The sequence below is a fragment of the Anomaloglossus baeobatrachus genome, chromosome 4 (genome assembly GCF_048569485.1).
Source record: "Anomaloglossus baeobatrachus isolate aAnoBae1 chromosome 4, aAnoBae1.hap1, whole genome shotgun sequence".
In the NCBI taxonomy this organism is placed as follows: domain Eukaryota; kingdom Metazoa; phylum Chordata; class Amphibia; order Anura; family Aromobatidae; genus Anomaloglossus; species Anomaloglossus baeobatrachus.
Window position 1 is genome coordinate 293,188,168 of NC_134356.1, and position 16,685 is coordinate 293,204,852.

Below are 16,685 nucleotides of genomic sequence, written 5' to 3' on the forward strand. Positions count from 1 at the left end.
ATGTTTTTCACTTATTTCAGATAGTCCATTGTATTTTTCAGTCTAGTATTCATATAGCAGTTATGCTTTTCATTATTCCCCTATACATTGTGACTGGTGTGCAACTCTTTATCCTATTGTTTAGTTGTATATTTTTGAGTCTTGCACCCTGTTCACACCATTGGTGTTCCAGACATACATTCTTTAGTTAGTATGCACTTTTTGTCTGAGAACCCTGCCCCACCCATAGCCATGTCTCTTATTTCACACATATATAGCTTGGTCCCTTGCTTCCCATACAGAGCAAGTTTTTTAACTGCAGGTGAGGTTACACATAGGTTAGGGACCCCAAAAATAGAGATTACCTTGGCGTTTGGTTTTGGGGCTCCTTTGCATTGATCAATACAATGGCTAAATATCTCTCATTTCTATTTTTCATAGCAGTTATGCAGATACCATTTTCATGTTTTTCACTTATTTCAGATAGTCCATTGTATTTTTCAGTCTAGTATTCATATAGCAGTTATGCTTTTCATTATTCCCCTATACATTGTGACTGGTGTGCAACTCTTTATCCTATTGTTTAGTTGTATATTTTTGAGTCTTGCACCCTGTTCACACCATTGGTGTTCCAGACATACATTCTTTAGTTAGTATGCACTTTTTGTCTGAGAACCCTGCCCCACCCATAGCCATGTCTCTTATTTCACACATATATAGCTTGGTCCCTTGCTTCCCATACAGAGCAAGTTTTTTAACTGCAGGTGAGGTTACACATAGGTTAGGGACCCCAAAAATAGAGATTACCTTGGCGTTTGGTTTTGGGGCTCCTTTGCATTGATCAATACAATGGCTAAATATCTCTCATTTCTATTTTTCATAGCAGTTATGCAGATACCATTTTCATGTTTTTCACTTATTTCAGATAGTCCATTGTATTTTTCAGTCTAGTATTCATATAGCAGTTATGCTTTTCATTATTCCCCTATACATTGTGACTGGTGTGCAACTCTTTATCCTATTGTTTAGTTGTATATTTTTGAGTCTTGCACCCTGTTCACACCATTGGTGTTCCAGACATACATTCTTTAGTTAGTATGCACTTTTTGTCTGAGAACCCTGCCCCACCCATAGCCATGTCTCTTATTTCACACATATATAGCTTGGTCCCTTGCTTCCCATACAGAGCAAGTTTTTTAACTGCAGGTGAGGTTACACATAGGTTAGGGACCCCAAAAATAGAGATTACCTTGGCGTTTGGTTTTGGGGCTCCTTTGCATTGATCAATACAATGGCTAAATATCTCTCATTTCTATTTTTCATAGCAGTTATGCAGATACCATTTTCATGTTTTTCACTTATTTCAGATAGTCCATTGTATTTTTCAGTCTAGTATTCATATAGCAGTTATGCTTTTCATTATTCCCCTATACATTGTGACTGGTGTGCAACTCTTTATCCTATTGTTTAGTTGTATATTTTTGAGTCTTGCACCCTGTTCACACCATTGGTGTTCCAGACATACATTCTTTAGTTAATGGGAGGAGTAGTCCTTGGGGGAGAGGAGTCTAATAGGAGGAGTAGTCCTGGGGGGAGAGGAGTCTAATAGGAGGAGTAGTCCTGGGGGGGTGCCTAATAGGTGGAGTAGTCCTGGGGGGAGGTGTATAGGTGGCCAATGTGTGCGGGGGCGTGGCCGAGCGGGCAAAATGTGCGGGGGGCGTGGCCAAGCGGGCAAAGTGTGCGGGGGGCGTGGCTGGGCCGAGCCGAGCGGGCAAAGTGTGCGGGGGGAGTGGCCGAGCCGAGCGGGCAAAGTGTGTGGAGGGCGTGGCCGAGCAGACGTGTGCGGTTGGCGTGGCCGGGCCGAGCCGAGTGGGCAAAGTGTGTGGGGGGCGTAGCCGAGCTGAGCGGCCAATGCATACGGGGGGCATGGCCGGGCCAAACCGAGCCGCCAATGCGACGGTTGTCACTGTAATGACGTCATTTTTGAGCAAGACAGACAGAATAAGGCAATTCTATATATAGATAGGTGACAACTACTTCACAGTTCCAGTGTTACGGCCCTGACTTGCGGTGCGGCTCCTGTTCCAGACCTTCTGTTGTGTCCTCCTGCGTTTGGCCATCATGTTATTCTTTGCCCTGTGATGGGCCGTTACCTGCACTTGGTCGTTCGTTGGCGGTGGGAGGGTCTAACTCACAAGCGCCCCTTCCAGGTAATTGATCTGCTTTATCTGAGAGTGTTCGCTCCCGAAGCGGTGCCAGTCGTGTTCTCTGGTTAAGTTACGGTAAGAGTTCGGCTCCTGGTTACAGTGATTGATCTTGGTACTCGACCCCAGACTGACCTCTGACTTGTCTCTGCCTTCTCCCCCTGACTGTTCTGTTCCCATCCGGCTCCTGACTTTGGCTTCCCTCCTGACTACTCTTTGCCTGTCCCTTGTGTTTGTGCGTAATCTCCTGGTTACCTGAACCCCGGCTTGTTTTACGATCTCGCTCCTATCTGCTCCCTGAGTCTCTTCGCGTCTGGTTCTGACCCCTGCCTGCCTGACTTCTCTCAGTCTCTAGTATCCCTCGTGCCACCTAGCTTATTACCTGTTTACTGTATCTCTCAGCGATTTAGTTCCTCATTCCTCTGTGAGAAGGACATTATATCCAGCACTTCTAGGCTACTATAGAATCAGTTTAAGAAATCTGTCATGAAAAACCCAATAACTTCCCTTACTCTTACACTTCCATGTAACAGAAATGTTGTTTTTGTACTCCTCATGATGGAATAGCATAGTAAATTAGACTATTCATACCATCTTTTAGCAGCATACTTACGTATACCAGCCAGATGGAAGCCAAATAGACACTTATGACGTCCATCTGGCAGTACAGCAATATAAACACAAGTTGTGCCCTTTTTAGGAACTTTACCAGCGTACGTGATAAACATATGGCAATATGTGTTGTGAACAAGGCCTTAGATCCACTGCTCTTGAAAATTGTTGCAGATTTTTAGTGTTGACACTGGACTGAAAATCTGTGACAAGTCTTGCCATGCCTATTCGCTCAAGGCAATGCTCCAGTATGACCTGTTTAGAAATTCACATTTATGCTCCAAACCTTCCTCTTGAAAGGATCATCTTTTTGAAATGTTCATTCACGTATGAGATACACAGCTGTCTTTTTTACTTATCAATGAAATAAATTACAACACCATTGCCTCTCATTAGGATCCTGACTCTGAATTGTAAGGAAGAACATGTCCAATTAGCCAATATTCTTCAAGTAATTGCTTTTGGACAAATGTATTTGCTTTATTAACATTTCAGAAAATAAGATGTTTTTCAGTAATGTTGGTATAATGATTGATGTTCTATTATGCAGGTTTCTATTCAGTAAATTAGAATTATTGTTAAATGTTTTATGATCACTAGGAATGTTAAAGGAAAACACAAGCTAAATTCATTTCAATGCCATTGAAAAAGTCAGATAGAAATCTGTTGCCTAGTAGCACATAATGTCATCATATCTCATATGCAACATACTGTATTTCATACCCTGACAATAGTCAGACCTCTATATATGAAAAAGATGATATGTGTCCCTTTTAATAAATCTGTTTTTATTTTCTCCTGGTAGATTTTTTTTCTATTTTCTTTACATGACTGCACCAGGCAACCTTTCCTGAGCTTCTTCAGCCACATGGACCATAGAAAGCAATAGTCGGAATCTGACTCCTTCACTATGAGAACGTTTTCTAGGTATGTTTTGTGATGTTTTCAGAGGTCATTGCAGAGAGGAGGAGAAGGTAACCATCACATGTGAACTGTTCATTGCTGGACTGACCATCTGGCAAGTGCCAGATGAGCCTTTACAAGCAGTGGGCCGCTTATTTTCCTCAGAGAAGTTCTTCACACTGGTTTAATACTTATATTCCTGCGCTTTGGCCCTATGTCCTACCTCCACCACCTCCCATGTGACATCCTCTTCCTCCAATTCCCACTTATCTTGTGAAGGAGGAAGGAAGCCCCAGTGATGACACTGTCACCCAGCATCACCAGTAGGCTTTGATCTGCAGGAACACAGACTCCCTGCCCCCCACATTACTGTGGATGATTAAATGGTTCTTTTATGTTGGGGATATTGCACATAATTCACTGCAAAGGACACAAATTCAGACAAAAAAAAAATATAAAGAAACTCACCATAAAAAGCCACCAGCCAAACAAGGGTCAAATAGCAAATGCACTCGCAGGATGCAGCCGGGCTGCTATGATACAGGTGGGGGCAACACAGGTGCAGAATACTGATAAGACAACCACTTACAGCCTACCATTTAATGGAGGGGGTGGTTGCTGGTATTAAACATGCACCCTAATGGTGTTTATCCACAACCACCTGATTATATATTTCATGCCACTACAACACACTGATTAATACAACTTAGAAAACCGGTCCCCCCAATTTAGGAAACACACCAGTGGTTCATGTTAAAAGAATTAAATTTTATTACATTCAATTAAAATACATCTTAAAAAACAGAGATATCCTGTAACGGACCAATTTAATACCCAGATAATGCACTGTCACTTATAAGCAGCGATTTAAAACAGAAACACCTGGACTAGTGCTGCTGGTAAAATACCTATACAGACACCATAAGAACCAATCCTGATGAAACTGCAATTATACTATAAACACCTAGTGGCTGGGTATTGCCTCTCTGTTAAATGATCAGCACCTAGATCTAAATAAACATCGGACGGTAAATACCTGATGGTACTGTTACTAAACCAGGATCTGGGGGCTGTAATTAAAAATCACATTTAGTCCACAAAATATTGATTTCTGAACTTCTTCCTGAGTTAAAACAGAAACATTATTGTTTCTAAATGATAGTGAACATGTTTTCTTTGCATTATTTGAGGTCTGAAAGCAATGCATTTTTTTGTCATTTTAACCATTTCTCATTTTCAGAAAATAAATACAAAATTTATTGCTTGGAATTTCGAAGACAGGTCAGTAGTTTATATAATAAAAGCACAATTTACATTTTACTTAAAAATAGCAAGAGAAAATCTGAAAAACTGAAAATTTTGCAGTGGTCTCTTAAATTTTTCCAGAACTGTATATGTCCCCCAACCTGGGCCCTATGCTGGTACAGTCATATGAAAAAGTTTGGGCACCCCTATTAATGTTAACCTTTTTTCTTTATAACTATTTGGGTTTTTGCAACAGCTATTTCAGTTTCATATATCTAATAACTGATGGACTGAGTAATATTTCTGGATTGAAATGAGGTTTATTGTACTAACCGAAAATGTGCAATCCGCATTTAAACAAAATTTGACCGGCGCAAAAGTATGGGCATCTCCACATAAAAGTGACATTAATATTTTGTAGATCCTCCTTTTGCAAAAATAACAGCCTCTAGTCGCTTCCTGTAGCTTTTAATGAGTTCCAGGATCCTGGATGAAGGTATATTTGACCATTCCTGTTTACAAAACAGTTCCAGTTCAGTTAAGTTTGATGGTCGCCGAGCATGGACAGCACGCTTCAAATCATCCCACAGATGTTCAATGATATTCAGGTCTGGGGACTGTGATGGCCATTCCAGAACATTGTAATTGTTCCTCTGCATGAATGCCTGAGTAGATTTGGAGCGGTGTTTTGGATCATTGTCTTGCTGAAATATCCATCCCCTGCGTAACTTCAAGTTTAACCCTCAACTTTACAATATGCCTCATTTCTAAGGGGGCAGTTCGTGCGGCGTCACATGGCAGCCATCCAATAGCAGAGGAGGGGTGGAGATGAGCGGCCGGAACATGCCGCCCACCTCCTTCCTTCCTCATTGCTGGTGGACGCAGGTAAGGAGATGTTCGTCGTTCCTGCAGTGTTACACATAGCGATGTGTGCTGCTGCAGGAACGACGAACAACATCGTACAAGCAGCAGCAACAATATTAAGGAAATGAACGACGTGTCAATGAGCAACGATTTTTCACGTTTTTGCGCTCATTGATCGTCGCTCATTAGTGTCACACGCTGCAATGTCGCTAACGGCGCCGGATGTGTGTCACTAACGATGTGACCCCGACGATATATCGCTAGCGATGTCGCAGCGTGTAAAGCACCCTTTAGATTTAAACAGATTGGCTTTATTTTTGATACTCACCTAGACTTATGCAAGTCTACGGGAAAAATCTGAAGTTAAAACTCAAGGTACCTGCAAAAGCAATTGACTTGTTGCTGAATTGAAACACGCACCGCAGGTCTGTTTTCACTGGGTAAAAAAAAACAGCACAGTGGGCAGGAGATTTCTATAAATCACCTCCTCTTTGCTGGAATGGTAAGACTCATTGTGGGCACACAGCCTTACTGGTTGAAGTGCAGCATTGAGTGTCTGGTAGATGTATACAGTGAAAGTATCTGTGATCATTTAGGAGTACTGGGAGGCACGGAGAGGGCAGGTAGGTTACATATTGGCAAGTTGAAATGGAGAAAGCAGTCTATCTGTGAAATGTTAAGTCACTGTTGTATATGTACTAATGGGTTAGTATAATACTTAAAAAGACCCAAGGTAGAAAGATTTAAAAGCAAAGTAAAACATTGTTTATCCATTTGTACTTGGTATCAGTGTGTACAATACGTTCTACCAGCGTGGCTTAAGAAAATCCAATGACAAGCTGTTGAGTAAAAGCAGATGGCTCAAGCCAAGACACTTCCGAGAAGTGGTAGCATTGAAAGCAATCTATAATTTTCAGGAGCTGGTAATAGCATTCTCGTTCAAAAGTAACCTGTTTCTAATTTAGCTTGTATCTGTTCAGTGTCTTTAGGCAAACATTGTAGAACATCTGGATCTGACAGTTATTTTTCTACATCTGAGTCTCATGTCTATATACGGTATACAGTCGCTCTGACAAATATCACATATTGAAGTGTAAATTAAGTTTTCATGTCTGATACATAATGACGGTATCCTTGGAAAAATGCTATAACAACTTCCTGGATGGACATACAGTACACAAGGAATACTATAACACACTGTCTCTGCCTTCCATTAGGTTGTAGATTTGTAATCAAAATTATTTAACGCCAATTGCAAACAAGGTTTATGAGAAAAAATTACAACTGGTCTGCTCTTTGATATATAGCAGTGACATATGAACAATGTAATCCCTTTACGACCAAGGATGTACAGTATATATACAGTTAGGTCCAGAAATATTTGGACAGTGACACAATTTTCGCGAGTTGGGCTCTGCATGCCACCACATTGGATTTGAAATGAATCCTCTACAACAGAATTCAAGTGCAGATTGTAACGTTTAATTTGAAGGTTTGAACAAAAATATCTGATAGAAATTGTAGGAATTGTACACATTTCTTTACAAACACTCCACATTTTAGGAGGTCAAAAGTAATTGGACAAATAAACCAAACCCAAACAAAAATTTTTATTTTCAATATTTTGTTGCGAATCCTTTGGAGGCAATCACTGCCTTAAGTCTGGAACCCATGGACATCACCAAACGCTGGGTTTCCTCCTTCTTAATGCTTTGCCAGGCCTTTACAGCCGCAGCCTTCAGGTCTTGCTTGTTTGTGGGTCTTTCCGTCTTAAGTCTGAATTTGACCAAGTGAAATGCATGCTCAATTGGGTTAAGATCTGGTGATTGACTTGGCCATTGCAGAATGTTCCACTTTTTTTGCACTCATGAACTCCTGGGTAGCTTTGGCTGTATGCTTGGGGTCATTGTCCATCTGTACTATGATGCGCCGTCCGATCAACTTTGCGGCATTTGGCTGAATCTGGGCTGAAAGTATATCCCGGTACACTTCAGAATTCATCCGGCTACTCTTGTCTGCTGTTATGTCATCAATAAACACAAGTGACCCAGTGCCATTGAAAGCCATGCATACCCATGCCATCACGTTGCCTCCACCATGTTTTACAGAGGATGTGGTGTGCCTTGGATCATGTGCCATTCCCTTTCTTCTCCAAACTTTTTTCTTCCCATCATTCTGGTACAGGTTGATCTTTGTCTCATCTGTCCATAGAATACTTTTCCAGAACTGAGCTGGCTTCATGAGGTGTTTTTCAGCAAATTTAACTCTGGCCTGTCTATTTTTGGAATTGATGAATGGTTTGCATCTAGATGTGAACCCTTTGTATTTACTTTCATGGAGTCTTCTCTTTACTGTTGACTTAGAGACAGATACACCTACTTCACTGAGAGTGTTCTGGACTTCATTTGATGTTGTGAACGGGTACTTCTTCACCAAAGAAAGTATGCGGCGATCATCCACCACTGTTGTCATCCGTGGACGCCCAGGCCTTTTTGAGTTCCCAAGCTCACCAGTCAATTCCTTTTTTCTCAGAATGTACCCGACTGTTGATTTTGCTACTCCAAGCATGTCTGCTATCTCTCTGATGGATTTTTTCTTTTTTTTCAGCCTCAGGATGTTCTGCTTCACCTCAATTGAGAGTTCCTTAGACCGCATGTTGTCTGGTCACAGCAACAGCTTCCAAATGCAAAACCACACACCTGTAATCAACCCCAGACCTTTTAACTACTTCATTGATTACAGGTTAACGAGGGAGACGCCTTCAGAGTTAATTGCAGCCCTTAGAGTCCCTTGTCCAATTACTTTTGGTCCCTTGAAAAAGAGGAGGCTATGCATTACAGAGCTATGATTCCTAAACCCTTTCTCCGATTTGGATGTGAAAACTCTCATATTGCAGCTGGGAGTGTGCACTTTCAGCCCATATTATATATATATAATTGTATTTCTGAACATGTTTTTGTAAACAGCTAAAATAACAAAACTTGTGTCACTGTCCAAATATTTCTGGACCTAACTGTACGTCCTTGGCAATGTCTGTCCCTTTAATACGGGCTCTCGTGGCAAGCCCGCATTATTCCCCGCACATGTCTGCTGATCTGATCTCCAATTCACTTGCGCCTGTTAACCCCTTAGTTCGTGCTGTCAAACTCTGACAGTGCAATCTATTGTGCTCTGGAAGGGATTGCACTGTTCCATGCCACCACCAGCGGACCCGTGACATGACCACAGGATGACAATGTGTTGCCATGACAGCGCGGGGCAGATTATGACCCCTCTCACTGTTATGACTCACTTCCTGTGAATGCCAGCAAAGCGCCGGCTCTCACAGGATAAAAGTATTTATCCAGGTCAGGAGAATTGTTCAGACAGTGCAGCCATAAAGTCCCTAAGAAAGACTAGTAAAATCATTAAAAAATGTAAAAAAAAAAAAGTTTTAAAACAATATGAAAAAAACCCAAAACCTAAAAGTTTAAAAAAAAATCCCCTTTGCACCATTAAAAATAAAAAAATATATATATTTGATATTGCCACATGCATGTCCGATTTATCAAAAAACGGTGTAGCGAGAATAAATTCAAAATGCTAGAATTACGTTTTTTTGGTCTCCACAACATTGCATTAAAATTCAATAACCAGCGATCAAATTGTTACATCTATCCAAAATTGGTATAGTTATTAATATTATTATTTATTATTATAGCACCATTAATTCCATGACGCTTTACAAGTGAAAAAGGGTATACATAAAAACTAGTAAAACAATCATTAACAGTACAAAACAGATTAGTACAGGAAGAGAGAGGACCCTGTCCGCGAGGGCTCACAGTCTACGGGGAATGGGTGAGGGTACAAAGGGTGAGGAGTGGACCGAGCCATTTGTGCAGTTATGTACTGGACTGAGGGTTATTATAGGTTGTAGGCATGTCGGAAGAGGTGGGTCTTCAGGGTCCTCTTGAAGCTTTTCACGTTAGGAGAGAGTCTGATTCGTTGGGATAGAGCATTCCAGAGTATGGGGGACACACGGGAGAAATCTTGTATGCGATTGTGGGAAGAGGAGATAAGAGAGGAGTAGAGAAGAAGATCTTGTGAGGATCTGAAGTTGCATGCAGTTAGGTACCGGGAGACTAGGTCACAGATGTAAGGAGGAGACCGGTTGTGGATGGCTTTGTAGGTCATGGTTAATGGTTTGAACTGGAGTCTCTGGGCAATAGGAAGCCAGTGAAGGTATTGGCAGAGTGGTGAGGCTGGGGAATAGTGAGGGGAGAGATGGATTAAGCGGGCTACAGAGTTCAGGATAGTTTGGAGAGGTGCAAGAGCGTTGGAAGGGAGGCCAGAGAGCAGGAGGTTGCAATAGTCGAGGCGGGAGATGATGAGGGCATGTACTAATGTTTTTGCTGATTCTTGGTTAAGGAAGGCATGGATCCGGGAAATATTTTTGAGTTGTAGTCGGCATGAGGTGAAGAGGGCTTGGATGTGCAGCTTGAAGGAAAGAGCAGAGTCGAGGATTACTCCACGGCAACGAGCTTGTGAGACTGGGGAGAGTGAGCAGCCATCAACTTTGATGGATAGGCTTGGTGGAGGAGTTGAATGAGGAGGAGGAAAGACAATTCAGTTATGTCCATGTTAAGCTTTAGGAATCGTGCAGAGGAGGATGAAATAGGAGAGAGACATTATGGGATTTTGGTTAGTAAGGAGGTCATGTCAGGTCCAGAGAGGAAGATCTGAGTATCATCAGCATAGAGATGATACTGAAAGCCGTGGGACTCTGAGCTGTCCCAGGCCAAAGGTGTAGATGGAGAACAGCAGGGGTTCAAGAACTGAGCCTTGGGGGACACCAACAGATAGCGGGTGGGATGAGGAGGTGGTGTGAGAATGGGAGACGCAGAAAGTTTGGTCGGTTAGGTATGAAGAGGTCCAGGATAGGGCCAAGTCTGTGATGCCCAGAGAGGAGAAAATCTGTAATAGGAGGGAGTGGTCTACTGTGTCGAAGGCAGAGGACAGGTTCAGAAGGAGGAGGACAGAGTAGTGTCACTTGTTTTTTGCGGTTAGTAGGTCGTGACTTTGGTCGTGACTTTGGTTAGGGCAGTTTCAGTAGAGTGATGCGGTCGGAAGCCAGATTGTAGCTGGTCAAAGAGGGAGCAGATGGGGGGCGTGGCCTGCACGCTGATGGCACTGGTCACCTAGGAAATGAGCTCCAGCCACAGTGACTCAGAAACAGCTCAGAACAGCTCACCAGAGACTCCAAATTCTCCCTGCATGGTGGGTAATCACAGAGATAACCCCCTGGAGCTAGATATGACAAAGGGAAAATCCCAAAAGAGGCCTTCTCCAGGGAAAGTGACCGATTTCTTTATCAGTGCTGGAAGAGATAAGATGGCCACATCTTCCTCCACTGCTTCAACACGCTCATCCAGGAGGGGCTCCACGGCTGCTACAGACCTTGACACTGATAATGCTGACATCCCACTTACAAAGCGCACGATGCAGAAGCTTCTCAGTGCCCTCCGTGCCTCACTGCAAGAGGACTGGAAAGGCATGGTAGCTGAGCTGCATGGAGATATTACAGCCATAGGAGCCCACACCTCTCACATTGAAACAAAGATGGAGGAGCTCACAAGATCCCGTAACAGCCTCATAGATGCCAATGCAGACCTGGAAGAGCAGGTACAGGGGCTGCAAACTAAAATCCTGGATCTGGAGGACCGATCTCGCCAGAACAATATAAGAATAAGAGGGATTCCGGAGGTTATACCAGACGTAGGATTGCAGAGCTTTTTGATATCCTTGCTGCAGGAGGCCTTGCCAGATCTGGGCCCAAATGATTTCATAATAGACAGGATTCACAGAGTCCCAAAACCAAAATTTCTTAATGCTGAGGCCCCTCGGGATACCTTAGCTCGCCTGCATTTCTACAAAACCAAGGAAGCCCTGCTACAAGCTCTGAGGAAGAAGCCATCCCTGCCTGAGAAATTACGCCTTATATCAATTTTCCCTGATTTCTCGGCTGGAACTGTGGCAAAATGGAGGGAATTTGCTCCTTACACTAAGATCTTAAGGGATGAAGCTATCGCCTACAGATGGGGCTTCCCTGTCAAAATCCTGATCACCCGGGCAGGGAACACCCACGTGTGTCACGCGCCAAACCAGCTGGCTAGGCTCCTTTCTTCGTGGAACTTGGTGAAACTCCCAGACAGATCTCCGAGAGCCGCAGGACCATAACGCAGGGAGAAAATTAATGAAGAGTGGTCTGTAGCGTGAGTTATCTAATATTTCGAGTCGTGGTTGTGACTTAGTTATTTTTCTTGAAGGCCCTCTGGATATGGTTCATCCAGGTCCTTCTGGCCACCAGGGCGGCAATTTCCTATCATGCCGCTGGTCCTTTTTTGGACTTTTTTTTTTTCCTTTTGGACAAATGTTGGTTATGCGTGTTATGTTCTACCTAACCTTCCTTTCCCTCCTTGCAGTCTTAGCCAAGAGACTCTAATTCTAGCATAATGGTGTTAAACTGTATGTCTATAAATGTAAAAGGTCTAAATTCTCCAGCTAAGAGGTCTATGTTCTGGCGGGAAGTGTCAAGATCAAAATGTGATGTGATTTGCGGACAGGAATCACATCTTCTCCAAAATGACACGTATCGGCTGAATAATCCTAAATTCCCATTTATAATGCATGCATGTGGTGAAAAAAAAAGGCGGGTGTATTTATTTGTGTAAAAAATACTGTCTCTTTCACTATGCTAGCCCAGCACTCAGATCCTGACGGCAGATATGCTATTCTAAATTGCTCCATAAATGGGTCCAGGTATACTATTGCATCTGTATATGCCCCCAATACAGGCCAGATCTGTTTCTTGCGCAAATTCCTGATTAAACTCTCAGCAGTCACAGGAGGTAAGCAAATAATTTGCGGAGACTACAATGTGTTAATGTCAAGCTCCTTAGACAGTTCGAATGCTGCTGTACAGAGGAAAGAGATGAGAGTAGTGGTCTCAGAATGGCACCTTCATGATATATGGAGATACCATCATGCAAATGAAAGAGACTACACATACTTCTCTCCTCGGTTCCTCTTTTACAGACGATTGGACTATTTTCTGTTAGATAGTACACTTATTACAGACTGTTCAGATTCTAAAATTGGAATAATATCATGGTCGGATCATGCCCCCATTTATTTGACTATTCGAGAGCAAGATCGCTTGCCTATATTTGACCGGTGGTGAATGAATGATTCCCTTTTAGCTTCCAAACAAGTAGCTGAGGAATTAAGATCTGACCTCAACGAATTTTTCAAATTTAATGATAATAACGAAGTAAAAGAGGAGTCATTGTGGTCCTCTCACAAAGCTTATATTAGGGGGTCATTCATAAAAATTGCCACTAGGGAGAAAAAAAGACGTCAGGCAGCTTCCAAACTATCCTAAACCAAATCAATTTCCTTGACTCTCTTAATAAATCCTCCCCAAGTCCCTCTGTTTCGAACGATCTCAGAAAACTAAGACTACAGCTCCGCCAATTGCTCTTGGTGGACTATGAGAAAAATTTGAGAGCTTTTAAGTTAAAATTTTATGCCATGGGTGACAGAGCAGGAGCCTTATTAGCCAGGAGAGTCAAAAAAAGAGAAGTACAAAACAAAATAGAGTTCCTTATATCAGGCCCTCATTCAAAAATTCGCAACCCAACAGAAATCGCCAATGCATTTGCTGACTTTTACCAATCACTATACAACCTTAAAGATGACCTCACCACCCCAAAGCCCTCCCAAGACACAATTCGTTCCTTTTTAAATAGCATTAACCTCCCCCGGTTATCCACAGATCAGCTAAAATTGCTCAATGTGCCCTTCTCTATACAAGAAGTTCGCCAAGCAATTAATTCAGCAAAAAGAAACTTAGCTCCTGGCCCAGACGGGCTCACTAACACATATTATAAACAATTCACCAACATTCTGTCCCCATTTATCCTGAGAATCTTCAGCTCTTGGCAAGAATCAGCAGCTATCTCGCCAAGTAATCTTGAGGCCATAATAACTACCTTACCTAAATCAGGAAAACCCCCAGTAACCCCCGGAAACTTTAGGCCCATATCCCTTTTGAATTGCGATGTAAAATTGTATGCAAAACGTATTTCGGCCAGGATTCATAAAATTCTCCCGAAACTAATTGCTCCAGATCAGGTGGGGTTTGTGGCGGGCAGACAGGCGAAGGATGGAACAAGAAGGATGCTGGACCTGATCGCGCTAGTTGAGAAAACGAAACCCCCCAGTGTGCTCTTGTCCTTAGACGCAGAAAAAGCGTTCGACAGGGTACACTGGGGTTACCTGAAATCGGTACTAGATAAGTTTGGATTTGAAGGCCCTATTTTATCTGCTATAATGGCGCTTTATTCTAGTCCCAATGCTAAGGTATTGGCGTCCGGGTTTATGTCTCGGAGCTTTAAAATCACTAATGGGACACATCAAGGATGCCCCCTCTCCCCTATCATTTATGCTCTCACCATAGAACCCTTGGCCCAGGCCATTCGTGAGTGTCCGCAGATTTCGGGAGTGAAAGCGGGCAAGATGGATCATGTGATGAGCTTATATGCAGATGATGTCATCCTATCGTGTACCAATGTGGTGGTGTCCCTGAAGCATATAATGGAGATTTTGACCTCTTTTTCACAAATCTCGTACTACAAACTAAACGTTAATAAATCCCTCATTTTTCCGCTTTTCTTGCCTCCCGCTATCAAAACCGCCTTATCTCAGTTATACCCCTTTAAGTGGGAAGAGGATGGCATCCCTTACCTGGGTATTATACTGGCCCCACTTAAAACCATAATTCAAAAAAATATGATAGCTCTACATAATTCACTAGAAAATGATCTTGCCCGAGTCACTCTGCTTCCCCTGTCCTGGATGGCAAGAATGCAGACTTTCAAAATGATATGTCTCCCAAAAATCATCTACCTCCTGAAATGCCTCCCCTTGGCAATCCCACACCGCTATCTATCTAAAATCCATTCACTAATGGGAAAATTCATTTGTGCTGGGAAAAAAACAAGAATAGCCCTGCACTGTATGCATGCACCATTGAATGGCGGAGGCATGGGTATCCCAAATATTCTAACCTATCATAGAGCTGCCATTTTGGAGGCGGCTCGTGACTGGTGGAAAAACGAACTAGACCAGAGATGGTTGCAGATCGAACATTCCTCAATCAATTGTCACACCCCTAAACAGTTCATTGAATCATTAATTCTAGCCCCCTCTTCCCATTGTGATCTTCTTCCCACAACATCAACACTGAAGAAAAATTGGAGCGAGTAGAGTGGAACAGTGTCACAAGCTTTAAGACCAAATATCCCCCTGAGAGCGCTTGAATCCTTCATCCCAAATTTAAACCTTACCTCATGGGTAAACAAAGAGCCTGTGGTGTTAGCGGACCTATATAAAGATGAAGTTTTACTTCCCTACTCAGAGATGTGTGAGAAATTCAATCTTCCTCGGCACAGCTTGTTCCAATTTTTTCAGTTGCGCCACTTTCTCATAAACGCTCCAATCTTCTCCATCCCTCTAGTAGCTGACCCCATCTCAATTAAAAACTTCTTTCAAAATAGTAAAATTAAGGGCCTCTCATACGTCTATAAATTACTAAATGGCCCGCTAGATGATAAACAACTCCCCTACATACTTAAATGGGAGAAGGATCTTTCCTTCCCACTCCCAACTCAGGCCTGGCACTCTGCCTCAAAGTGGATCCAAATATTTTCCTCATGCCTTAACCATAATGAACAACTAAAAAAAATCCACCTGAGATGGTATAATTTCCCCACCAAATTAGCAACCTTTTCTCCAAATACGTCCCCATTGTGCTGGAGGGGCTGCAACCACAGAGGTACTTTAAGTCATATGTGGTGGTTCTGCCCAAGGACCTTTGAATTTTGGAATTTAGTTTTTGAAATGACCCGGGAGGTCACTGATCTCTGGATCCCCCTGTCCCCAGCCCTCGCCGTTCTACATATGGGTATAGACACAATTCCTGACCCCTTTAAATCCATTATCTCCCATTTCCTTATTGCAGGTAGGCATTGTATAGCTTACAGGTGGAAGTCCCCGCTGTCCCCAACTAGGACAGAGCTAACAGACAGGCTGAATCTACAGTGGGTATATGAAACGAGTTTAGCTTCTAGTCTGAAAAAGAAAGAGGCAGTGCTGGAACAATGGGCCCCCTGGGCGACTTCTCCATATGCCGCGGCTCTCCCGCAACCTTCTAACCCCCCACAGTCACCAGGCTCCTCTGAACCCTGAAGTAACTTAGAGATGGCCCCTTGAGACAGATAACCCCAGGGAAAATGCTAGACTCACTAAGGTAATTTATCTATATGGCTGCTCACCCCCTTCCCCCTATGTTTTTCCTTAGTTATCCCCAGTTCGTACTGTAGGGGTATTTAATGTCCCACAATGATATGTTGATATGCCCTATATGTACTCTGTTTTTGTATTGTTACCTGTATGTGGTTTGACATTGTCAAATTTCTTTGTTATATGCTGGAAATTTAATAAAATCTTTATGATTAAAAAAGAGGTAGCAGCTCAATCCGCAAAAAATAAGCTGTCATGGAGCCCCAGATCCCAAAAAGTTAGACTGCTATGGGCCTTGGAAAATGGCGCCAAAAGTGCAATTCTTTTTTATAACAAACTTCTGGGTTTTTTTCACCACTTAAGGGGGCTTTACACTTTACGATATCGCTAATGCGGAGTCGTTGGGGTCACGGAATTTGTGACGCACATCCGGCCGCATTAGCGATGTTGTTGCGTGTGACACCGATGAGCGATTTTGCATCGTCGCAAAAACGTGCAAAATCGCTCATCGGTGACATGGGGGTCCATTCTCAA

At 42.8% G+C, this 16,685-nt stretch overlaps 1 long non-coding RNA gene across 1 annotated transcript in view; it reads left to right on the forward strand.

The window, feature by feature from the left end:
• LOC142301477 (uncharacterized) overlaps window positions 1-16,685 on the forward strand; it is a 68,767-nt gene that overhangs the window by 31,278 nt on the left and 20,804 nt on the right. Inside the window, exon 2 of the long non-coding RNA XR_012752811.1 lies at window positions 3,601-3,722. This is a non-coding gene — a long non-coding RNA (uncharacterized LOC142301477). The remainder of the gene's footprint in view (window positions 1-3,600; window positions 3,723-16,685) is intronic.